We start from the raw sequence: 26,371 nt of genomic DNA, 5'->3' as shown, positions 1-26,371 counted from the left end.
CTCAGCAGCAGGGATGGGAGGGGAGAGGGGACGGGAGCCAGCCGAATTTACAGAGGAAGCGCGACAGTCTGTGACTGAGTCACATGGGCATCCAGCTCCTGGAACCCATGGGCCCCAGTGAGAATGGTCTGCACAGCTTCCCCCTGGGGTCTGAACCAAGAACTCGGTGTACAGGAGAGGGCTTGAGGGTCCCAGGTCACAACAAGCAATGTGCCAGTAAGCCAGGGACCTGGGAAATCTGGATCATGGATCCCAGAGCCAATGCAGAAAAGACATACATTAGGGCTGATTTCTGGCCTAGAATAATTTCTGGACTCTTAAATTTAACCAAGAACCTGGAAAAATGCTGGGAGAAATAGTTTTGAAGTAAGGATGGCTTTTCTAAATATGACACAAAACCCAGAAAGCAGAAAAAAAAAATTAGGCTGTCTAAAACGCTATAATTGGGGAGGAAAAGCACATTGCAGTGAAAAGGTGAAAGGCAACATGTTTGTAGCATGATGCTTGAGTAGAGGGCCAGCCTTAACGTAAGAGATTTTTATCTTACATCGGTAAGATAGAAAATAGGCAAAAAATAGAAAAAGTCTCTTACTGAAAAAGAATTATCAATAGTTTGATAAACATATAAAAAATCCACATTGAGGGGCACCTGGGTGGCTCAGTTGTTAAGCATCTGCCTTTGGCTCATGATCTCAAGGTCCTGAGATCGAGTCCCACACTGGGCCCCTTGCTCGGCGGGGAGCCTGCTTCTCACTTTCCCACTCCCCTAACTTGTGTTCCCTCTCTCGCTGTGTCTCTCTTGTCAAAAAAAAAAAAAAAAATCCACATTGAAATAAAAAAGAAAAAACAGACAAAAATAAGAAAACAAAAAAAGAAAAAAGTAAAAAAATGAAATAAAATATTCCGTCACCTACTAATTATCAAAAGACAAGATACTGATTATATTCATTGTTGAGAGAAGTGTAGTGATACATGTATAAAAAAATGTGAATGTGTGTACAAGGATGTTCAAGGCAGTTGTTCATGATAGCAAATGAATTAAACAACCAAAATGTCCATTCGAAAGGGACATTTCCAAACAACTGAACATCGCTGTGGAAAAAAAGTGAGATAACTCTATTTTGAGGTGAATCCCCCTATATATGGTAAAGTGTAAAGTGTATATTATGCCATCTTTTACATAAAAAAGGGAATCTATATTCAACTTCTATGCTTTTTATACCTAGAATATTTCTGGGAAAACACCTCAGAATGTTGGCAACTGTTGCTTCTGGGGAAGGGGATTAAGGGTGCAGATGTCTATTTGATAAATATCTTTTCTAAACATAGGTATGTATTTTCCCAATTTAAAAAAGGAAGAGTAGATTTATTTTTTTATTTTTTTAAGAGTTTATTTATTTATTTGAGAGAGAGACAGTGAGAGAAAGCATGAGCAAGGAGAAGGTCAGAGGGAGAAGCAGACTCCCCATAGAGCTGGGAGCCTGATGCGGGACTCGATCTCGGGACTCCGGGATCATGACCTGAGCTGATGGCAGTTGTCCAACCAACGGAGCCACTCAGGCATCCCGGAAGAGTAGATTTAAACATGCACACACACACACATACATACACACATGCGTAAACACACACGTGTGCATGCTCATACACACACACACACACACACACACACAATCTAGGGTAAAAATCTAGCCCCTGTACACTTCTACTTCCCCCACCTCCTCAACTATCCCCTTGCTAGGATGGCTGCCAAGACATAGTGGACACACAGAGCAATGACATACATGGGAACAAAGACTGTTAATAATTGATTTCAGAAAACTTGAGAGTGATAAAGAATTAGGTTTGAGAACATAGAGGGGGGATGCCATCAGCATGTTGGGAAGCGTCCATGGCAGCTGCAGGTTGTCTCAGAGGGGCTGGGGGACATGGGCCACCACCAGCTTCTGCCAGTCACCAGAGTGCATCAGTCCAATCCTAAGGTGGTCCTGGACTGGGCTCGACAGGGTCTTTCAAGGAGCAGAACTACAGAAGAGAGAGGTGGAACCGTTTCTGTAATTGGAGAGAAGTTTCAAGCACTTTTGCTTATACACAAAATTACTGAGGAAAGATCGGACAGAAATGCTACAGGTTCTGGGAAGTGTCCGTTGACTTTACCTCTGGATTCCTCAGGGCTTCACACTGCCCACCAGACAGCCATAAGTGATAATTGTTTTAAATGAATCAGTGGATAAATGACACACGCCAAGGGGTGTCTGGGAGGCTCAGTGGGTTGAGCATCTGAAGCTTGATCTCAGCTCAGCTCTTCAGCTTAGGGTGGTGAGTTCGCCTGTGTGGGAGCACCACGCCCAGTTAGGAGCCTACTTAAAAAAAAAGAAAGAAAGAAAGAACACATCAAGACATTAATGGTGGCTGAAACTGAATGGTAGGAATTGGCATGTGTTCTGTATTTTTCAATTTTATATTCCATAATGGGAAAAAAAGTTCTAATAAAAATATCAGATCTTGGGTGCCTTGGTGGCTCAGTCGCTTAAGTGACCTACTCTTGAAAAACCAAAAAACAAATCTTTTAGTCTCAACTTCTTTCTTACAGACCAACCAAGTTCAGAGTCCTTCAGGTTGGCCCAGGCGTCCTGGGTTGGCAGGAAGCACCTGGAGGCAGAATCAGGTCTCAGGCTTAGGGTGGGGTTCAGGCAAACAGGTCCTTAATTGCTGTCACTCTACTCCCTAGTCAAAGGTCAACCATGAGGCTATTGACCTCTGTTAATGATGTTTGGAAACCAGTTAACCCCTGCAGGCAGCTTTTCTGGGCTCCTAGGATACACCCTGGGCAAAAGAAATTTCCTTTCCATTCCTTGGTGCTTTGAGCCCTCCAGGCCAAGTCAGCAGAGTCTTTGATAGCAAAGGTTTATAATCTGGGTTTCTCTCCTCTGTATCCAAACAGGTTATTTTAGGAGGTTTTACCTCTATTACTATGTAAACTACTAATAGATTACTAAAGAATAAATGTAGTTTAGACCTTTAGTCCATATGAATCCTAAATACTTTCTCTTTCCACCTGATGGGGCATGACATTATTGGAAATATTAAATGATGGGTTGTTAGGTTGGGAAGGGACCTCACCTGAGATCCTGGGACCAAGGATCCAAAAGGGGGTCCCGCAGGCCCAGCCAAGAGGCTCCTTGGCTTTGCACAGGATAGAAGTAAAAGGAGAGCAAGAGGGAAGTGAAAGGAGTTCACTGAGTAGCTTGAGTGACCGAGAATAGCAGACGGTGTGTCTGGGAGACTCAGAAAGGAAAAGAGAGTTGGAGGTGGGGCAGTTAGGGGTTGCTGAGGGTTAAGGGTTTCCATTGGAAAGAAGTCCCGGATACGTGTTCCTTCAGGAATCCAGGATAGGGTCCAACCAAAGGTCAGTGACCAGTGAATTATAGGTGCTATTTCATAAACTGCTGAAGGTAGGGAGCGTTGATGCCAGCGTCAGCTTAGGTTTGTTGGAAGCTAATGTTCTAGAACATGTTTGGGACCCGGCTCTTAGTCATTGTCAGGTGTTTGGGGGCCAAGGACGAAACTCAGAGAATGCTTAACTCTCTTGTTTCCCCCTTGGAGTGGGAATGCAGCTTCTCTGGTTTTTACTCAGATGCCAGGTGAAATATAGAATGTGAGTAAATAGGGCCTAGCAGGAAAACAGCAGAAATGGAGCCTTTTCAGTTTCCCTGCCTCACTGTTGTCTACTCCAGCTATGCCGGCTCTCTCAAATTATAGAAGAGGAAAAGGAGCCAGGAGGTCACACAGCTAGTGGATGGCAGAACCAAAGCTGAGAGCCAGGTCTTCTGACTTTGAATCTAAGGAATTTAGATAAAGGAAATTAAGATAGATCAATTTAAATACAGAATCATAGGAACTTCTAGCCACAAAAATGCATTAAAGATAGTTTGAGATAGCATTTGATCCCACAAAGAAGTTCTTCAAAAAGATCCCAGGTCTTCAAAAAGGCTTCTTTTCCTAAGGAGGAGAGGAAATGAATAGAATATAAAAACAGGAGGGAGTATGGAGAGTATGTGCCTAAGAATAAAGCAGTTCTTTCAAAGTCAGCTCATGAATACCTTACTTATCTAGATGTCCTTAAATCAGCAAATGTGACCACTGGGAACAAAAGCTGTGATCTACAAGGAAAAATACGAAATGTCTCATACAAATCACAAAAGGCTGCAAGATGGTAATATAGCTCCACAAAGAAGAACAATTGTTTTTTCTATGAGTGAACAACTACGTGTTAAGGTTTGAAAGGGGGCAAGTAATGGGGAAGCAGACACAAGCATCAACAAGGTTCAGGAAGGAACACAAGGAAGCAGACACAAGCATCAACAAGGTTCAACAACTCTTGATCTGGGGATCAAGAGGAGCTTCCTTACTGGAAGAGCTGACAGAGAGAAGGTGGTTTGGATCTCAGCCAGATGCATTTCCCAATACATCTTCCCTGAGCTGAATTTAGCTAGCTAGTTTCTGACACAGCCAGGCATCTCCGGGTCTCTCTTGTAGGAACAGGGTTGCTCAGGAGGAGTCTGGATGACTGGCCATTCCCAAAGCGGGAGCATTGAGAGCTTATTCTGCATTCTTACCAAGCAGTGAAATCACTTTTTGCTTGGGAAGAGGGAGAGGGGACAAAGACTATATATTCTTCTGGCAGGAGACGTTCCCTCCCCTTGGTGGAAATGTGAGAAGAAAAGGGTAAATGTTCCATGCCAACACCATGCAAGATTATAACAAGATTTATTTCAATAGTCTAGTGAAAGAGAAAACTAGAAAACTTCATTTAACTAATGACAAACTATACAAATGAGTAGATTTTATAAAATCAGTAAACCTAGAAAATCTGTTCCAACACCTTGCTACACACCTTAGGGTAATTGGGTGTCAAGAACAAAAAAATGGGGGCACCTGGGTGGCTCAGTGGGTTAAGCCTCTGCCTTCGGCTCAGGTCATGATCTCAGGGTTCTGAGATCGAGCCCTGCATCAGGCTCTCTGCTCAACAGGGAGCCTGCTTCCTCCTCTCTCCCTGCCTGCCTGTCTGCCTACTTGTGATCTCATCTGTCAAATAAATAAATACAATCTTAAAAAAAAATGGTACGTTCTGGAAGCCTGATATTACTGCTTCTATCCCACTTATCTTCTGACTCACTTCCTAGTATCACCCTCCACCCATAATCCCAGGTTTACCATGGAAGTAGTCACCTTGTACCGTCATGCTACTGTTCCCTGACTAAGGTCAATGAGGACACACCTAATGCGTTGGAACATTACTCTCTTCTGAGATATTCTGGGAGCCCCAAGCTGGTGAGAGCCCAAGCTTGGGTCCGCAACATGTAAATCTCAGCAGTTACTGGTTTTCAGTCATGTGGACTGGGGAAATGGTCTGCACTCAAAGGAAGAGTAAGGCTAAGGTGTGGACAGAAATGGAAAGAAACAAGAAGAGAGTCTGTTGTTTTAACTTCAATTTATTCTTGATGCTCCTTTGCACTCCTGATCTTGAGTTCCATCAGGGACCCCCCCCCCCCAGCTTCTTTTAATTATTTCCCTTCTTGCTTGAGCTAGTTAGAGCAGGTTTCTGTTATTTGCAGCTGAAGGAATGTGTAGGACACATGCTCAGAAAAGCCAAGGAAGCTGTGAGGACAGAAAAGTGGTCATTATATCAAGTGACAGGAGTAAAGAACCTTGTGATTCAAGACACCCACTTCATCCTTCTAGAGACCTTGCTTTTACACCAAAACAATGAAGGAGTTGAATTACGTGATCACAGTAGCACAGCTGACCCTTGAACAACAGAGGTTTGAACTGCGTGGGTCCACTTACATGCAATCTTTTTTCAATACAGTACAGTGTTATAAATGCATTTTTTTCTTCTTTAAGATTTTCTTCCTTTTTTTTTTTTGGAGTAGTTGGCACATGATATTATATTAGTCTCAGGTGTACAACATAGTGGTTCAACAACTCTGTACCTATGCCAGGCTCACACAAGTGTAGCCGTCATCTGGCACCATACAATGCTATTACAATACCATTGACTAGGTTCCCTACGCTGTATCTTTTATTCCTGAGACCTATTCATTCCATACCTGGAAGCCTGCACCGTCGGCTTCCGGTCACCCCTTTTGCCAATCCCCCTCCACTCTCTTATGATTTTCTTAACATTTTGTTTTCTCTAAGTTACTTTACTGTAAGAATGCAGCATACAATACATGTAACACACGAAGTACATGATAACAAACTGCTTATGTTATCAGTAAGGTTTCTAGCCACCAGTCAGCTATTAGTGGTTTTTTATGAGGGGGTCTAAAGGATTATATACAGATTTTTGACTGTGCTAGAGTTAGCACTCCTAATCCTCAAGTTGTTCAAGGATCAACTGTACTTTTAAAAATATTGTTCCAATTCCTTCTGGCCCTCCTGGTTTCTAATGCAAAATCCATAGTTATTGTTCCCTGGTAAGTAATGTGTCATTTCCATGGCTGCTTTTAAAGTTTTTTTCCTTTATTTTGAAACTGCTATGATGTGGCACGGCTGGGGTTTTTTTTTTAAGGCTTATCCTGTTTTGGATTCACTGAGCTTTTTGCATATGTAGCTTTATGTAACCCATCAAATTTGAGCATTTCAGCCATGATTTCTTCAAGCATTTTTTCTGTACCACATTCTTTCTCCTTTCTTTCTTGGACTTTAATGACAAATATTAGACTTTTTTCCTCCTGTATTATTTTTTTCATAGACCCCTGTATCTTTGTTCAGTTTTTCAAATTTTTTTTCTCTCTCAGTTGCAAATAACAGATGTGATTATGTGAACTTCCTTGAAATAGGAAGTTCATTCTGGATTATCTGGGTGGGCCCAAAGTAATCACAAGCATCCTTATAAAAGGAAGACAGGACTGTGGGGGACAAAAAAAATCTACAACAGAAGCTGTGTTTGGGGTGATGTGCTTTGAAACTGGAGAAAGGGACCATAAGCCAAGAATGAAAGTAGCCTCTAGAAGCTGGAAGAGGGGGGCGCCTGGGTGGCTCAGTGGGTTAAGGCCTCTGCCTTCAGCTCAGGTCATGGTCTCAGGGTCCTGGATCAAGCCCCTCATTGGGCTCTCTGCTCAGCAGGGAGCCTGCTTCCTCCTCTCTCTCTCTGCCTGTCTCTGCCTACTTGTGATCTCTCTCTGTCAAATAAATAAATAAAATCTTAAAAAAAAAAAAAAAGCCAGAAGAGGCAAGGAAATGGATTCTTCTCCTGAGCCTCCAAAAGAAATGCAGTCCTGCTGACATCTTTATCTTAACCCTGTAAGAGTAAGTTCTGATGTCTGATCCTCATGACTGTAAGGTATGACATTCGTTTTGTTTTAAATCACTATATTTGTAGTAATTTGTTATAAAAGCAATATGAAACAAATAGAATTCATGCAGTAACTTAAAATTTTTTTTTGATTACTGTTATTACGATTTGTATCTTTCTGTTTTCTGTTTCTTCACCAAGACTTCATCCTCTCCTTCGTTTCAGGAATATTCATACTTATGACAATTTTATAATAATTGCTTTAATGTCTTTTTTTTTTTTAGGTAATTCCAACATCTGTGTCATTTTAATATTGCTGTCTGCTGTCTGTTCATTGTTTTTTTTTTCCCAAGTGAGTTGAGATTTCCTTTTTTTTTTTTAATATGCCAAGTAATTTTGGATTGTATCTGGACATTTGATGTTATGTTGTTTAAATCCATTGGAAAATGTTGATATTTTTGTGTTAGCAGGGATTGACCTGGTTTGATTAGGGTCATGAGATCTGACTGACCACGTGTGGATTGTATTTTTAACATCAGTTCCCTTCCCATAAGTCTTAAGTGCTATTCAGATCTGTTGCACATACGCCCCCAGTGGCCAGTATGGGCCCTGGGGATGGTCTGTCTCACTGTAGTTCTAAGTGTATGGTGGTATGCTATTTTAGGGTCAGATTCAGACATGCATAACAGGGGATGATCCCAGGATTTCATAAAACTCAATGGGGTCATCTTCTTGAACTCTTTATCCCTCAAGTCATACAGCACACTTACCCCTGTCTCTATTGCGTGTGTGTGTTTTCTTTTTAAAGACTTTATTTATTTGACAGAGAGAGATCACAAGTAGGCAGAGAGGCAGGCAGAGAGAGAGAGAGGAGGAGGAAGCAGGCTCCCCGCTGAGCAGAGAGCCCGATGCAGGACTCGATCCCAGGACTCTGGGATCATGACCTGAGCCGAAGGCAGTGGCTTAACCCACTGAGCCACCCAGGCGCCCCTATTGCATGTGTTTTAAACACAATTTTAAGTGCATTATAGAAGGCTTATGACAGAGATTTCCTTAATACACTCTTCTCAAAGTAGCATGCACATACCTGTTATAACCATCATTAGTACTTTTTCCCCCTTTTTTAGAGGGTGGTAGGGGCAGAGGGAGAGGGAGAGATAAAGTCTTAAGAGGCTCCATGTTTAGCGCCAAGCCCCATGTGGCGTTTAATCTCACAACCCTGAGATTGTGACCTGAGCCAAAATCAAGAGTCAGATGTTTAACCCACTGAGACATTCAGGCACCCCTTTACTACATTTGTTAAAAAAATTCTTTAGGGGCACCTGGGTGGCTCAGTGGGTTAGAGCCTCTGCCTTTGGCTCAGGTCATGATTCTGGGGTCCTGGGATCGAGCCCCACATTGGGCTCTCCGCTCAGCAAGGAGCCTGCTTCCTGCCCTCTCTCTCTGCCTGCTTGTGATCTCTGTCAAATAAGTAAATACAATCTTTAAAAAAAATTCTCTAAATGAATTACAGAATAGCAATCACATCCATTCCCCCCCCCTTTTTAAAGATTTTTATTTATCAGGGCTCCTGGGTGGCTCAGTGGGTTAAGCCTCTGCCTTCGGCTCAGGTCATGATCCCAGGGTCCTGGGATTGAGCCCCGTATAGTGCTCCCTGCTCAGCAGGGAGCCTGCTTCCCCCTCCCTCTCTGCCTACTTGTGATCTCTCTCTCTTGGTTAAATAGGTAAATGAAATCTTAAAAAAAAAAAGATTTTTATTAACCTATTTGACAGAGAGAGAGAGCGAGAAAGAGAGCGAGCAGCAGGAAGAGGGAGCAGCAGGAAGAGGGAGAAGCAGGCTCCCCGCTGAGCAGGGATCTTGATGTGGGACTCACTCCCAGGACCCTAGGATCATGACCTGAGCTGAAGGCAGACACTCAACCAACTGAGCCACCCAGATGCCCCATATCCATTACCTTTAAAAAGACTGCTTTGTGTGTAGCAGATGGATGGCACTCTTACAGTCACTGTTATTACATGTGTTTCTAAACCCTTCTCTTGATGCATTACAGAAGAACTAAGTATCCTTAGAACACTTAATAATATCTTTTACAGGGGAACCTGGGTTGGCTTAGTCAGTTAAGTATCTGCCTTTGGCTCAGGTCATGATCTCAGGGTCCTGGGATCAAGCCCCTTGTTGGGCTCACTGCACATTGGAGAGTCTGCTTCTCCCTCTCCCTCTGCTCCACCCCCAGCTCATGCTCTCTCTCTGTTAAATAAATAAAATCTTAAAAAAAAATCCTCTACAGGATAAAATCCAACCTCCTCAAGTCTAACTGATGTAATGAGATGGGTAGAGGCCATTTGATGGGTCACAATTGCCAATAGGAAGTGAACTGATTGCTTCCTGACCTGATAATACTCAGGTCAAATAAAAATGAAGGTGAGTACCATGCTGTTTCCTTCAGTGTGGGGCAGGATTAGTTTGGACCTTTATCTCACACCTAAAGAATAAGTCCCACCAAATAGGAGTTTGCATTCAATTAAAATTCCACTGTGTTAGGGTGACAACGATATATCAAAAATATAAAAGCAAGAAAATAATTTATTTCAAAAAGCAACTTTGATATTAGTTTATTAGAGCAATGCAGGCTTGTTGAAAAAAATTAAGATAACTAAAGATAATGTATAATTTAGAAACTGAAAGTACTCATGGCTCTTTTTCTGGTCATGAAATGAACCAAGCTATATACTTTGCTTTTGAGATATTTACTTTAAAAGTGTTATGTTTCCTGTTATTGCTTCTAAAAATGAAATGTCCACAACTTTCATGTTGCTCTCTCACACACAAAAGAAATATACAAAGAAGTTGTTTTTTACTTAATGTAGTTCTCAGATTGTTTTTCTTGAGTCTGAATTTTAAACAAATTTTAGAAAGGAAATTTATTGAAGAATGGCCCAAGAAGTGGAAATAACCTACCATACAAAAATAGTAGAATTAATAAACAAATTATAGATAGTTTTACATGTACTACCATACTTTATTATTTATTTATTTTTAAAATTCAAACAATATTTATTTATTTATTTGAGAGAGAGAGAGAGAGAGAGAGAGAGCGCACATGCTCAAGCACGAGCAGTGGGGAGGAGGAGAGAGAGAAACAGACTCCCTCCTGAGCACAGAGCCTGACAAGGGGCTTGATCCCAGGACCTGGGATCTTGACCTCAGTCAAAGGCAGATACTTAACTGACTAAGCCAACCCAGGTTCCCCTGTAAAAGATATTATGGTGGGCACTCCCACCATACCTTAAAGCCAGGCAGATATTAAAATGAGTGAACTAGATCTATACATACGGATGTGAATCAACCTCAAAACAATGTTAAATCTAAACAGTGTTGTAAATAGTTAAGAACAGTGGGGTACCATCAAGTACACACACATACTCAAAATAATGCCACATTGAATCTGGATGTGAACACATGTAATGAAAGTTTAAAATATGAATAGGAATGATAACCTCAAGATAGTGGTTACCTCTGGGGATAAAATGGAAAGAGAGAGTAAAGATCTAGAGCTTCAGCTGAAACAAAAAAGAAACAAAGTCCCAAAACATGGGTGGCAAAAGATTAACATCTGTTAATTTGCGGTGCTGTGTGGATCGCAAGTATGTTACTTTCCATATGTTATAGTTAAAATGGATAATGATGATGATGATCATGGACAGAGAGGTGAGGAAACCTTCCTTCCTTTGACTGTTAAGAGAATATTTGGGGGCATCTGGGTGACTGAGTTAAATGTCTAACTCTTGATCTCAGCTCAGGTCTTGATCTCAGCCTCTTGATCTAGGGGTCATGAGTTCAGGCTATGGGCTGGGCTCCATGCTGGGCTACTTTAAAAATAAAAGGCCATTTGATTCATCCTTATGCTTTTTCTGCTAAAAGATAAGATTTTTTTTATGATGTAGCAATTTTGTAAAGGAAACTTAATTTTTGAATAGTTATACATTTACAGAGAAACTGCAAAGATAGTAGAGTGAGTTTTCATAGACTCATATACTTATTATAAACATTAGTATGGTAAATATGCCACAATTAATGAACTAATATTCATACATTATTTTAAACTGAAGTCTGTACTTTATTCAGATTTCTCAGTTTTTAAAAATCTAATATCTTTTTTCTATTTCAGCATCTCATCCTGGAAATCACAATACATTTAGCCATCATGTTTCCTTCGGCTTCCAGACTAACTGGGATTTTGTAGAATGTCCCTCGGTTGAAGTTTCTACTGTGTCCTTATTTTACCACTCTGAGCGAAGTGTAGAACTTCTTACCTCTTTTATATCTCATTTCTTTCCCCCCGTTTTATAATAGTTGTCTTAAATATTTCTCCTGCATACATTCAAAACCACACCAGTGTTATACTTTTTTAAAACCAGCAAATATAATTTTAAAAACTCAGAGAAATGCCTATTGTATGTACCTGTATTTTTACTTGCCATGTTCTTTCTTCTTTCCTGATGCTTCAAGGCTCTTTCTTTTATCATTTTCCTTTTGTTTAGAGAACTTCTTTCGGCCATTCTTTTATTTTTTTTCCCCAAGATTTTATTTATTTATTTGAGAGAGTGAGAGAAAGCATGAGAGGGGAGAAGGTGAGAGGGAGAAGCAGACGCCTCATGGAGCTGGAGCCTGATGTGGCACTCTTTGATCCCAGGACTCCAGGATCATGACCTGAGCTGAAGGCAGTTGCTTTACCAACTGAGCCACACAGGTGCCCTTCCTTCTTTTTAAAAAAAATTTATTTTTCATTTAAATTCAATTAATTAAAATGTAATATATTATTAGTTTCAGAGGTATAGGTCAGTGATTCATCAGGCTTATATAATACCCAGTGTTCATTACATTACATTCCCTCCTTAATGTCTATCAGCCAGTTCCCCCACCCTCTCACCACCTCCCCTCTAAGCAATTCTCAGTTTGTCTCCCATGATTCAGTCACTTATGGTTTGTCTCCCTCTCTAATTTTGTCTTGTTTCATTTTTTCCTCTCTTTCCCTATGATCCTCTGCCTTGTTTCTTAAATTCCACACATCAGTGAGATCATATGATAATTGTCTTTCTCTGTTGACTTATTTCCCTTAGGATAATACCCTCTAATACCATCCACATTGCTACATATGGCAAGATTTCATTTTTGATGGCTGTGTAGTATTTCATTATATATATATGCCACTTCTTTATCCATCATCTGTTAATGGACAACTGGGCTCTTTAAATGATCTGGCTATTGTGGACATGGCTGCTATAAACATTGGGGTGCACGTCCCACTTTGGATCACTACATTTGTTATCTTTGGGTGTAAACCCATAGTAGTACAATTGCTGGTCACAGGGTAGCTTTATTTTCAACTTTTTGCAGAACCTCCACACTATTTTCCAGAGTGGCTACACCAGCTTGCATTCCCACCGACAGTGTGAGAGGGTTCCCCTTTCTCTGCATCCTTGCCAACATCTGTTGTTTCCTGACTTGTTAATTTTAGCCATTCTGACTGGTTTAAGGTGGTGTCTGATAAGACATTTACAAATATCTTCTCTCATTCTTTCAGTTATCTTTTGGTTTTGTCAACTGTTTGCTTTACTGTGCAAAAGCTTCTTGTCTTGATAAAGTCCCAATAGGTCATTTTTGGCTTTGTTTCCCTTGCCTTTGGAGCTGTGTCTAGCAAGAAATTGAGGCAGCTGAGGCACAGAGTTTGCTACCTGTTTTCTCCTCTAGGATTTTGATGGATTCTTGTCTCACATTTAGGTCCATTTTGAGTGTGCTTTTGTGTATGGTGTAATTCTTCTGCATGGGGCTATCCAATTTTCCCAACACCATTTGTTGAAGAGACTGTCTTTTTTCCACTGGATAGTCTTTCCTGTTTTGTCAAAGATTAATTGACCATAGAGTTGAGGGTCCATTTCTTGGTTCTCTATTCTGTTCCATTGATCTACATGTCTGTTTCTGTGCCAGTACCATAGCATCTTGATGATTACAGCTTTGTAATAGAGCTTGAAGTTTGGGATTGTGATCTCACCAGCTTTGGTTTTCTTTTTCAACATTCCTTTGGCTATTTGGGGTCTTTTCTGGTTCCATACAAATTTTAAGATTATTTTTCTTGGCCCTGTGAAACCAGTTGATGGTATTTTGATAGGGATTGCATTGAATGTAAAGATTGCTCTATTTGTTCTTCCAATCCATGAGCATGGAACATTTTTCCATTTCTTTGTGTTTTCTCCAATTTCTTTCATGAGTTCCCTATAGTTTTCTGAGTACAGATCCTTTGCCTCTTTGGTTAGCTTTATTCCTAAGTATCTTACAGTTTTGGGTGCAATGGTAAATGGGATCGACTTCTTAATTTCTCTTTCTTCTGTCTCATTGTTCATGTATAGAAATGCAACTGATTTCTGTGCACTGATTTTATATCCTGCCACTTTGCTGAATTCCAGCATGAGTGCTAGCAATTTTGGGGTGTAGTCTTTTGGGTTTTCCACAGAGTATCATGTCATCTGCAAAAAGTGAGAGTTTTACTTCTTTGCTGATTTGGATGCCTTTTATTTCTTTGTATTGTCTGATTGCTGAGGTTAGGACTTCTAGTACTATGTTGAACAACAGTGTTGAGAGTGGACAAACCTGCCATCTTCCTGACCTTAGGGGGAAAACTCTCAATTTTTCCCCATTGAGAATGATATTCAGTGGGCTTTTGTATATGGCTTTTATGATATTGAGGTGTCATATCTGTAGCCCTACACTGTGAAGAGGGTTTTTTTTTTTTTTTTAGATTTTATTTATTTATTTGACAGACAGAGATCACAAGTAGGCAGTGAGAGACGGAGAAGCAGGCTCCCCGCCAAGCAGAGAGCCCGATGCGGGACTCGATCAAAGGACCCCGGGATCACGACCTGAGCTGGAGACAGAGGCTTCAGCCCACTGAGTCACATAGGCACCCCACTGTGAAGAGTTTTAATCAAGAAAGGATGCTATATTTTGTCAAATTTATTTTTGCATCTGTTGAGAGTATCATATGGCTCTGTCCTTTCTTTTATTAATCTGATTTATCATTTTGGTTGATTTGTGGATGTTGAACCAAACTTGCAGCCCAGAAATCCCACTTGGTAGTGCTGAATAATCCTTTTAATGTACTGTTGGATCCTATTGGCTAATATTTTGGTGAGAATTTTTGCATCCATGTTCATCAGGGATATTGGTCAGTAATTCTCCTTTTTGGTGGGGTCTTTGTCTGATTTGGGGATCAAGGTAATGTTGGCCTTAGAAAGAGTTGAGACATTTTCTTTCTATTTCTATTTTTTGAAACAGCATCAGAAGAATAGGCATTAATTTTGCTGTAAATGTTTGGTAGGATTCCCCTGGGAAGCCATCTGACTCTGGACTCTTCCTACTTGGGAGATTTTTGATGACTGCTTCAATTTCCTTGCTGGTTTGGACACCTGTGTGGCTCAGTTGGTTAAGCCACTGCCTTTGGCTAGGGTCATGATCCTAGAATCCTGGGATTGAGTCCCACATTGGGTTCCTTGCTCAGTGGGGAGCCTGCTTCTCTCTCTGCCTCTGCCTGCCACTCTGCCTGCTTGTGCTCGCTCTCTCTCTCTGACAGATAAATAAAATCTTAAAAAATTAAAAAAAAAATTTCTTTGCTGGTTATGGGTCTGTTCAAGTTTTTGGTTTCTTCCTGGCTTAGTTTTGGTAGTTCATACCTCTCTAGGAATGCATCCATTTCTTCCAGATTGCCTAATTTGTTGGCATATAGTTACTCATAATATGTTCTTATAATTGTTTGTATTCCTTTGGTGTGGATTGTGATCTCTCCTCTTTCATTTTATTTATTTTGGTCCTTTCTCTTTTCTTTTTGACAAGTCAGGCCATCAGTTTATTAATCATTAATTGTTTCAAAGAACCAGATCCCAGTTTTGTTGGTCTGTTCTACTGTTCTTTTGGTTTCTATTTCATTGATTTCTGCTCTGACCTTTATTCTCTTGTCCTGCTGGGTGTAGGCTTTATTTGCTGTTCTTTCTCCAGCTCCTTTAGGTGTAGGGTTAGGCTGCTTATTTGATACCTTTCTTGTTTCTTGAGAAAGGCTTGCACTGTTATCTACTCTCAGGACTGCCTTTGCTGCATCCCAAAGATTTTGAAAACTTGTGTTTTTGTTTTCAGTTGTTCCATGAATTGTTTTAGATTCTAACTTCCTGGTTGACCATTCATTCTTTAGTAGGATGTTATTTAGCTCCCATGTATTTGAGTTCTTTCCAACTTTCTTCTTGTGATTGAGTTCCAGTTTCAAAACACTGTGGTCTGAATATATGCAGGGAATGATCCCAGTCTTTTGGTATCAGTTGAGACCTGATCTGTGACCCAGGATGTGACCTATTCTGGAGAATGTTCCATGTGTGAAGAATGTGTATTCTATTAATTTAGGATGGGATGCTCTGAATATATCTGTGAAGTCCATCTGGTCCAGTGTGTCATTCAAAGCCCTTGTTTCCTTGTTGATCTTCTGCTTAGATTATCTATTACAATGAGGGGGGGTGTTAAAGTCCCCTACTATTACTGCATTATCAATGTGTTTCTTTGATTTGTTATTAATTGGCTTACATAATTGGCTGCACCTATGTATAAATATTTACAATTATTAGATCTTGTTGGATAGACCCTTTAATTATGATATAGTATCCTTCCTCATCTTTTATTACAGTCTTTGGTTTAATATCTAATTTGTTTGATGTAAGGATTACCACCCCAGTTTTCTTTTGATGTCCATTAGCATGATAAATTTATTAAATTTATCACTTTAAATCTGGAAGTGTCTTTGGGTCTACACTTGATCTTAGCCAAAAGGCCGAGAAGCGATGTGTGTCTTTGGGTCTAAAATGAGTCTCTTGCAGACACCATATCAATGGGTCTTGCTTTTTTATCCAACCAGATATCCTATGTCTTTTGATGGGGGCATTTAGCCCATTTACATCCAGGGTAACTATTGAAAGATTTGAATTTAGTGCTATTGTATTACCTGTAAAGTCTCTGTATATTTCTCTGTTCCTTTCTGGTCTATGTTACTTTTGGGCTCTCTCTTCACTTAAAGGATCCCCTTTAATATTTTTTGCAGTGCTGGTTTAATGATCACAAATTTTTCATTTCTCTTTGTCCTGGAAGCTTTTTTTATCTCTATTTTGAGTGATATTCTTACTGAATAAAGTATTCTTGGTTGCACATTTTTCTTATTTAGCACCCTGAACATATCATGCCAGTACTTTCTGGCCTCCCAGGTCTCTGTGGATAGATCTACTGCCAGTCTAATGTTTCTATCCTTGTAGCTATGGACCTCTTGTCCTAAACTGCTTCCAGGCTTCTCACTTTGTCTCTGAGATTTGCAAGTTTCACTATTATATGTCAAGGTGTTGACTTACTTTCATTGATTTAAGATTTTTTTTTTTTTTAATTTGACAGACAGAGATGGCAAGTAGGCAGAGAGGCAGGCAGAGAGAGGAGGGGAAGCAGGTTCCCTGCTGAGCAGAGAGCCCAATGCGGGGCTCCATCCCAGGTCCCTGAGATCATGACCTGAGCCAAAGGCAGAGGCTTTAACCCACTGAGCCACCCAGGTGCTCCATTTTCATTGATTTTAAGGGGGAGATTCTCTGTGGTTCCTGGACTTGAAGGCTGCTTCCTTCCCCAGATTAGGGACATTATCTACTATAATTTGCTCCAATATCCTTCTACCTGTCCCCCCCCCCCCACCTTCTTCTGGGATCCCAATTATTCTAATATTCCTTTGCTTTACCATATTACTTATTTTTCCATTTCTCCCTTCACGATCCAGTAGTTGTTTATCTTTCTTTTTCTCAGCTTCTTTATTCTCCATCATTTTGTCTTCTATATCACTAATTCTCTCCTCTGCCTCATTTATCCTTGCAGTTAGAGCTTCCACTTTTGATTGCATCTCATTAATAGCCTTTTTGATTTCAACTTGGTTGGATTTTAGTTCTTTTATTTCTCCAGGGATTCTCTAGTGTCTTCTGTGCTTTTTTCAAGCCTAGCTAGTATCTTTATAGTCATTATTCTGAACTCTAGTTCTGACATCTTACTTATGTCCATACTGATAAGGTCCCTGGCAGCCAGTACTGCCTTTTGTTCTCTTTTTTGAAGTGAGTTTTTCTGTCTTGTCATTTTTGAAGAAAGTAATTGCTTTTCTATTTGCAGAGTTGCAGTTATTTTCTTAGATCTCTGCTTGAGTTCACAGGTGTTCAGAATGATTTGATAGCTAGCTAGCTGAATTCCTGGAACCAAACAAAACTAAGGTCTCCTACTCCTCCACCATCTAACTAATATATAATGTTGAATTCAAATTCAAATACTACTGAATTTTAAATTTTTCCCACCAAGACAGCTCAGTTGTTGGAGAAGCAATGTTGATTTGTTTGGGACAAGAAGGTAGAGCCCCCAGCATTCCCCCTAAGAGCCCTGTGCTGAGCTCAAGAAGGATTTAGAAGTATTTGCAGCTTTTCAGTCTTGAAGACCACAGGAAGAGCCAGGGTCATAAAGGAAGGCTGCCTGGGAAGAACCTGCACAGTTTTTGAGCCTCAGAGAAGGAGAGTCCCAAAGTAGTTCTGGCTTGGACCCAACCCCCTCTGGGCACACCTCTCTCAGACTCCATGGTCTTGCCTGCAGTAATTTATCTAGATCCTGTCATCCTCTTCCAGCTCCTCCTCAGTCTTCCCAGTACCTTTGAGAGCAATACGTCTTCAGGGCCAGGGTGATGATGGCCATGGCTGCCACGGACTCCAGCCACAGACACCTTCTTTATGAGAGAATTATTTCTTCTAATATATTTCTAGGCTTTCATTTCTAAAATAAAGTCTTTACTTGTAGCACTTCATTAAGCTTAAAGGTTGTGCCTGTATAAAGATGGAATTTTTAAAATTACTGATTAAAAGTGCCTTTATCCTACTTAATTCTTCCCTTGGCTTTTTTATCTATTTCCTTAGTTACAAGCCTTATTCCTTTCTAGGAATTTGGGCTCTTTTTGAATCCATTTTAATGTCTTCATTCTTTATTTCAAAATTTTCTAGAAAAACTGTTGTTTCTTTCTTTTTTTTTTTTTAAGATTTTATTTATTTATTTGTTAGAGAGAGAGAGAGAGAGAGAGCACAAGCAGGGGGAGCAGCAGGCAGAGGGAGAAGCAGACTCCCCACTGAGCAGGGAGCCCGATGCGGGACTTGATCCCAGGATGCCTGAGCTGAAGGCAGATGCTCAACCGACTGAACCACACAGGTGTCCCTGTGGTTTCTTTCTGTTGATTACCTACCTACTGATTTAAGAGGGGACTGGCTGGTGGCTACCTTAATGGCTTACTTCTCAAATGATTCTCTTTGGCCTTTCTTATTCCCATTCTCATTTCCCAGGAAGAGAAATCCCGCATGAGAAATTTGCTGTTGCTTACATCAAAAACTTACAACTATCTTCCCATAGATAAGAGACAGGTTATCCTAAACAAGCGCCCTATTAACAGGGTCCCTTCCTACTTCGTAAAATGTTAGACCTTTACAGTTTTATACATACTGCAGGATTTTATAGTTCTACAGTTTTAGCTTTGCAAATTTGCCATAATGTTCTGGTAGATAGTCTTAAAAAGTTATTCAAAGCAACTTTACCTAAAATAATAAAAAGCTCATAAATTATAAACACTGAGTTCATGATATTCTTCTATCTTTCTCTGGTCATCAATAGACGTTTGACTGTAGGAAGTATGCATATGTTATTTTGTGCTTTTCTTTGGAATATATTGTTATTTTACTTTTAGAAATCGAGATAAAATTCACTTACCATAAAATTCTAAAGGGTACATTTCAATATTTTTTAGTATATTCATAAGGGTGTGCAACCATCACTAATTCCAGAACGTTTTCATCACCCTAAAAGAAACACCATACTGATTAGTAGTTATTCCCAATCTTGTTCACCCTCATCCCCTGGCAATCACTAATTCACTTTCTTTTTTTTTTTTTTTTTAAATTTTATTTATTTATTTGACAGGCAGAAATCACAAGTAGGCAGAGAGGCAGGCAGAGAGAGAGAGAGGAAGAAGCAGGCTCCCTGCTAAGCAGAGAGCCCAATGCGGGGCTCGATCCCAGGACCCCGGGATCATGACCTAAGCTGAAGGCAGAGGCTTTAACCCACTGAGCCACCCAGGCGCCCCACTAATTCACTTTCTAATCCACTTTCTGTCTCTATGGATTTACAAATTCTGGACATCTCATGCAAGTGAAACCACATAGCATACGGTCTTTTGTGCCTGGCCTCCTTCACTTAGCATAATGTTTACAGGTTCATCCATGTTGTAGCAAGCCTCAGTCCCTCATTCCTTTTTATGGGTGAATAATATCTCATCGATTGGATACACATTTGTTTTGCTTATACATTCATCAGTTGATGGACATTTAGGTTGCTTCCATTTTTTGGCTATGATGCATAACACTCCTCTGAGCATTTATGTACAGGTTTTGAGGCATATACCAAGGAGTGGTATTGCTGGGTCGTATGGTAACTCTAACTTTTTAGGCACCAGCAACAACACACAATTCTAATTTCTCCTCTCCTTGCCAACACTTATTTTCTGGAGTTCCCTCTATTTTTTTTTTTTAACCCACTCACTGATCTTTTTAATGATTATATATTTTATCACATTGATTTACCACAGTTAATAGCTTGGGTCCTTAATTCATTAGAATTTTGACTATTTGCATTTCCCCTGGCAATGATAAATATGGCTCTTTCTAACTCTTGACAATAAAGATTCTTTTCTTTCATATTATTTCCTGAAAGCATTTTCTTCCAATGTGGCATTGCTAAGGCTATGAATATGAAGAGTCTTATATCACTTGTTGCTACAAGCAACATACATTTCTTTATTCCCTCACAGCCCAATTTAATTCAGTAAAAACTTACTAAGGCCCCCCTCTTTCTTGTCACTCACTGCCTCTGGAGGTGGCAGCTGTCTTCTACTCAGCATCATGACTGCCCTCAGACTTCTGGCGAAGCCCAAGATTGTTAAAAAGAGGACCAGGAAGTTCGTCTGGCACTGTCAGACCAATATTATCAAAATAAAGTGCAACCAGGGGTGCCTGGGTGGCTCCGTCGGTTAAAAGTCTGCCTTTAGCTCAGGTCATGATCTCAGCGTCCTGGGATGGAGCCCCATGTCAGGCTCCCTGCTCTCAGGGAGCCTGCTTCTCCCTCTCCTCCCTGCTCATGCTCTCTTTCTCTCTCTCTCATAAGTGAAAAAAAAAATCTTAAAAAAAACCTTGGGTGCAACTGGTGGAAATCCAGAGGCGCTGACAATAGGGTGCACAGAAGGTTTGAGGGACAGATCTTGATGCCCCAGCATTGGCTTTGGGAGAACACCAAAACAAAGCACATACTTCTCAGTGGCTTCTGGAAATTCTTAGTCCACAGGGTCAAGGAGCTTGAAGTGCTGCTGATGTGCTACAAATCTTACTGTGCAGAATTGCTCACAATGTGTCCTCCAAGAATTGTAAAGCCATTGTGGAAAGAGCAGCCCAACTGGCCATCAGAGTCACCAATCCTCATGCCAGGGTGTGCAGCAAAGAAAATGAATAGATAGCTTATGTGCCTGTCATATTTATGTTAATAAAGCCATAAAACTACCAAAAAAAGAAAAAAGCTTACTGAGGATTTATTGAGTACTAGGCATTATGTGAGGTCCGGGCTTTACAGATGTGGTACTTAGCTTCAAGGAACTTAAAGTCCAGTAAGACAGATAAGAAAATAGGTAATTTCATAACACGTAAGTATGAAGAAACAGGTATGCACAGGATGCTGTGGAAGGACAGAGAAACAGTGGGAAATCAAGCTTGCGTGCATGCGTGTTGGGAGGAGGAGTCAGAGAGGAATAAAGATGAAAGTAATTCAGAGCAATCAAGGGAGCAAGATGTTTTAAAGAAACAACAGTGGGCGGTGGAAGCTGATGAAAAGTCGGATAAGAAGTCTGAAGGCAGGGCGCCTGGGTGGCTCAGTGGGTTAAGGCCACTGCCTTTAGCTCAGGTCATGGTCCCAGAGTCCTGGGATTGAGCCCTGCATCGGGCTCTCTGCTCAGCAGGGAGCCTCTTTCCTCCTCTCTCTGCCTGCCTCTGCCTACTTGTGATCTCTGTCAAATAAATAAATAAAATCTCTAAAAAAAAAAAAAAAAACAAAGAAGAAGTCTGAAGGTGTCCATCTGATTTAGCAACAACGCCTGGAAGCAGCAATTTCAGTGGAGCTGGTGAGGCTGGAAACCAGAATGATGAGGGTTGAGAGTGAGTGGGAGATTTGGAAGCACGAGACAGATTATGTTCAGTAAACAAAGCCTTGTGACAGGGTTTTTAACTGTTTTAGTTTTTGACATTCTTTTTCCCAATACCTTAACACAATTCAGTTTAAAACCACAACTATTGGTTTCCAAATCTGTTCCTGATGAAGTTTATTTCCAGTTCTGTCTTTTAGCTGTTGTAGCTAATTTGAGGCAGTACAGTATTTGCAAAGTTGACTGTAATATAGTCTTCCCACCCTTCCGGGTAGACTCCATTGCCAGGTGACTTTGCCATTCTATTCATTAAGAGGTGAATCTGTTTTCCTTCCCATGAATCTGGGCTGGCCTGGTGATTTGCTTTGTCTATAAGAATGAGACACAAGGGATACTGTGTGACTTCTGAGTCTAGGTGTTCAAAGGCTTTGCAGTTTCCATTTATGCTGTCTTGGAATAGTAGTAAGACCAGCAAGACTAGCAGGACTGCCCAGCTAAACCTAGCCCAAAATGCTGACCTACAGAATTATGAGCAAATAAAATAGCTGTTATTCTAAGCTACTAAGTTTTGTGTGATCCATTATGTGGCAATAAATAACTTTTACATCAGCTGAACCTTTTATTTTCTTGCAGCTCATGCCAACTGGTAAGACGTCTCATAATGAAAGGCTAAGTATCATTAGTGTACTTAGAGAGCTATTTCTGTATCTCATCTTTTAGATTACTTATCTAAATATTAATTCAGTATCTCAAAGTCTTCAGAGAGTTTTGATTCCAACACTTTCTTATTCTTGAGTCAATTCTCTGTCCAAGATAAAATATCTCACACTTTTAACAGTGAACTTTTTAAAAGGGGAGTAGTAAGGGGAGGAAGGAAGAGAGGGAGAAACCTTGAAGAGCCAAGGCACTGGATAATACTGGTCACTCATAGAATGAAGTAATAATGTACTTCTTTCCTGAAGTCCATGTATTATTCAATTTTGTATCTCCAAGGTCCATAATGGTATCTGTATTTGGCACATGGCTAGAGTTCAACAAGGATACATGAAAAGATAATGAAGTTGCTACTTCTACACATTGTTTCATATTTGTATGTCTTGTTTCCTGAAAGTAGAGCCAGATTCTGCTAGAGTTCTGGTCCAGTAGGCAGCACAGCCTTGAGTACATCAAGGAAGATCTCAAAGCCTTATGCAGTAGATATCTATGTGGGCAACTATTGCCCAAACCCCTGCCCCAGGTTTTTGGGGATTCCTACAGGAAAATGAAGCACAGCAATATTTCCTAATCTCTTGCTCTTCTTAGTTTTTTTTCTGCTACTACATTTCTCTTCCACCGAAAACTAAATAACTGTCGATCTCAAGTCCAGTGATCTCAAAGTTTCATGAAGACAAAAATCATCCTTACTCCAAAATGGGGTATGTAGGGGCGCCTGTGTGGTTCAGTAGGTTAAACATCTGCCTTCAGCTCAGATCATGATCCTAGAGTCCTGGGACTGTGCCCTGTTTTTGGCTCCCTGCTCAGCAGGGAGTCTGCTTCTCTCTCTCCCTCAGCCCCTCCCCCCTCCACTCATGCTCTCTATTTCTCTCAAATAAATAATAAAAATAAAATCTTTTTTAAAATGAGGTGTTTGTATGGCTCCAGGCTCAAACTGAAATAATAAAAAGAATGGTGGTTACATTTGGTTATAACTGCAGACCTGACATCAGATGGGCAAAAAGCAAAAAGGAATATGAAGAAAGGCATAAGAAATAAGGAGAAGGGGTGATGCCATTGTGGCTACTCATCTGAATGATTTGTACTTGGTTCACCTACAGTTCTGCTTCCAGTCTAGTGTAATAATATTGAATAATACTGAATACTGAATAATACTGAAGAGAGGGATGTTTGTATTGGAGAGGTATCGATTCTCTGCTCAGAAAATACAGATGCTTGGGTCACTACCAGAACTTTAAGAATGCTCAAAATAAGCCCAGTATAAAATTTTGCCTGAGGGATGCCTGGGTGGTTCAGTTGGTTAAGCATTTGCCTTTAGCTCCAGTCATGATCCTAGGGTCCTGGGATCGAGTCCTGCATTGGGCTCCTTGCTTAGTGGGGAGCCTGCTTCTCCCTCTGCCTGCTGCTCCCCCTGCTTGTGCTCTCTCTCTGACAAATAAATAAAATCTTAAAAAAAAACCCCAAACTTTGCACATTTTTTTTTTTAGATTTTAGATTTTTTAGGTATTTGTTTTTTTAAATTTTATTTATTTATTTGACAGAGAGAGACACAGAGTGAGAGGGAACACAAGCAGGGGCAGTGGGAGAGGGAGAAGCAGGATTCCTGCTGAGTAGGGAGCCTGATTCGGGGCTCAATCCCAAGACCCTGGGATCATGACCTGAGCTAAAGGCAGATGCTTAATGACTGAGCCACCCAGGTGCCCTGTAGATTTTATTTTTAGGTAATCTCTACACCCAATGTGGGGCTTGAACTCACAACCCTGGGATCAAGAGTTGCAGCTAGGCACACCTGTCTGAGATCAGTTTTTAAAAAGAATTTTCCTTTTATGTGTAACAGTCATGCTCATGAATAATGGCTATAAAAGAAATAATAACTCATCTCTAAAACAGGAATGGTAAGTATGCAGAGAGTCTAAATAACTAGTACTGTCATTCATCTCTTACTTCATATCACAGTAGTTCCTGGTTCTGTCTGAACCTTTACACTGATTCTCTGAGTTTTGAATGACTACAGACACAACTGAGTTTGTGTTCAAAGGTTAAGGAAACAAAAATGGCCAGAAAACCACTGGGAGGTTGGCGGGGTGACAGGTCCCAGAATACCATAGACCTTATCCACCTCCACTGACATGGGAAATAGGAGGTACAAAGTAGTATTAGCTTATGCCAAATCTCAGTATATTGCACAGACCTTTTCTGTGATAAAGAATTTGATTGATGACCCACTCAAATCGAATTTCGACACTTTCTTACCTAGTAGGATTATGTTTGAGAAAATAAAAAATATAGCAAAGCCCAGGCAGAGAAACCCTAACCTAAAAGGTTTACTCTAGCCAGGGAATTCCATTTTTAAGAAAAAATAAGCAACTTAATGAGGCTGTTCAGTTCTTTCCTAGTCACCCCCCACTGCCTCTAGCCTTGACTAAAAACTGACTTGTGAATTTTCCTTTTTTAAACATCTTACTTGGGTGCCTGGGTGGCTCAGTCAGTTTAGTATATGCTTTCGGCTCAGGTCATGATCCTGGGGTCCTGGGATCAAGTCCCACAAAGGGCTTCTTGCTCAGTGGGGAGCTTGCTTTTCCTTCTCCCTCTGCTGGCCCCTACTTGTACTCTCTTCTTTCTCTGTCAAATAAATAAACAAAATCTTAAAAAACAAAACAAAACAAAAAACCCCAAACATCTTGCCATGGTAACTTACAGAAGCAAGGTGTAGCAGAAAAATTATCTAAAAGTTTGATGACATGTTCTCTTATTCCAATTTTGCCACAAACTGGGTGACTTTTGGGCAAGATATATAATCCTTCTGTTGTTCTGTTCTGTACAATTAGAGCAACTACTTGGCCCATGGCTCAGGCTTGCTAAGATGACCTAGTGAGATGCCAAATTACTTTGAGAATCATAGAATTAGCATAAGGCATCACTTATTTTAAAATGCAAACCAAATCATCATCGTTTTATAAGCTTCCTTGGGACCCTTGGCCATTTTTATGGCTTTAATAACTTATATTGGAGTTTTTAACTATATTAGTCCTTAACTTTCAATTTTCTAGATATCTCCATTTATCTGACATCCTCTTACTTAAGACGAAATAAAATAGGAATGCCAGGAATGAAAACACTTTTTTTTTTTTTTCCAGATTATAGTAACATTGCTTCTAGCCCAAATATTTTCTGTGATGACCATTCTGGAAGGCAGAAAGTATGATCAGTGTATGAGAGAGAAACTTCAGCCGGTGAGGAGGCAGACTAGGGGTGGGTAAGCACAGGTCCTATAACAAAAGTCATTTGAGGGGAGACTGGGTGGCTCAGTTGGTGTCCCCTTTGTCTCCATGCACAGTGGGGAGTCTGCTTGAGATTCTCCCCCTCCTTCCTCCATTCTCTAAAATAAATAAATCTTTAAAAAGGCATTTGATATGAAGAATTTTTTTCTCTTCATGTTATTTAGAAGAAACACATAGGGGATGGAATCTATAGCATTTTACTTGGGACGTAGCTCCAGTCTGATGAATATATTGTCCAAAACTTGTATTTAGTGCAAAGGTGTGTCAACTCAGGATTCTTATCAGTACACAGAAGGGATTTTAAATACAGTACATGCACAAAGGCATTACTTTTATGTCGAAGGAGGTGGTTTCATAGTTTTCCTTTCATTAGAGCCAATTTCCTTCTTAAAGGGAGATCCATATTTCTAATGTCCACAAGGCAGACACTACACAGCACATCACAGCACATCAGAGAGATCTTTGCTCATTCATTCATCAAAATGTATCAACAATGTATTACCTATAAAGCACTGGACTATAGCACACGGGGAACATTAAGATGTACAAGATACAAATCCTCTCCTTAGGAGTGAGGGGAAACAGTCATTCAAGTTTAATCTGCCATGTGCCAAGGCTGATGATAGAGGCTTTGTATCTACTACCTCATGAGAACCTTATACTTTAGAAGGTGAGCTAAGACACACGCAGAAATAATAATATACTTGGCATATGCTGAGCACCCAATAATTATGTTTAATGAATGAATATAAGGA

The 26,371-nt window shown here is 40.4% G+C and overlaps 1 long non-coding RNA gene across 1 annotated transcript; it reads right to left on the bottom strand.

Moving 5' to 3' along the window:
- Nucleotides 1-5,130: 5,130 nt before the first annotated feature.
- LOC106004540 lies at nt 5,131-24,848 on the bottom strand. Its single transcript, XR_006606514.1, has 3 exons — nt 24,800-24,848; nt 19,149-19,237; nt 5,131-5,658 (listed from the first exon to the last, which is right to left on the bottom strand). It is a non-coding gene; the product is annotated as an uncharacterized LOC106004540 (long non-coding RNA).
- Between the last annotated feature and the right edge of the window lie 1,523 nt (nt 24,849-26,371).

This window comes from Mustela putorius, unplaced genomic scaffold (assembly GCF_011764305.1).
Source record: "Mustela putorius furo isolate JIRA1106 unplaced genomic scaffold, ASM1176430v1.1 tig00000281_pilon_pilon_pilon, whole genome shotgun sequence".
NCBI lineage: Eukaryota > Metazoa > Chordata > Mammalia > Carnivora > Mustelidae > Mustela > Mustela putorius.
The sequence above is the reverse complement of the archived record's forward strand: the minus strand, read 5'-3'. Positions and strand labels throughout refer to the sequence as shown.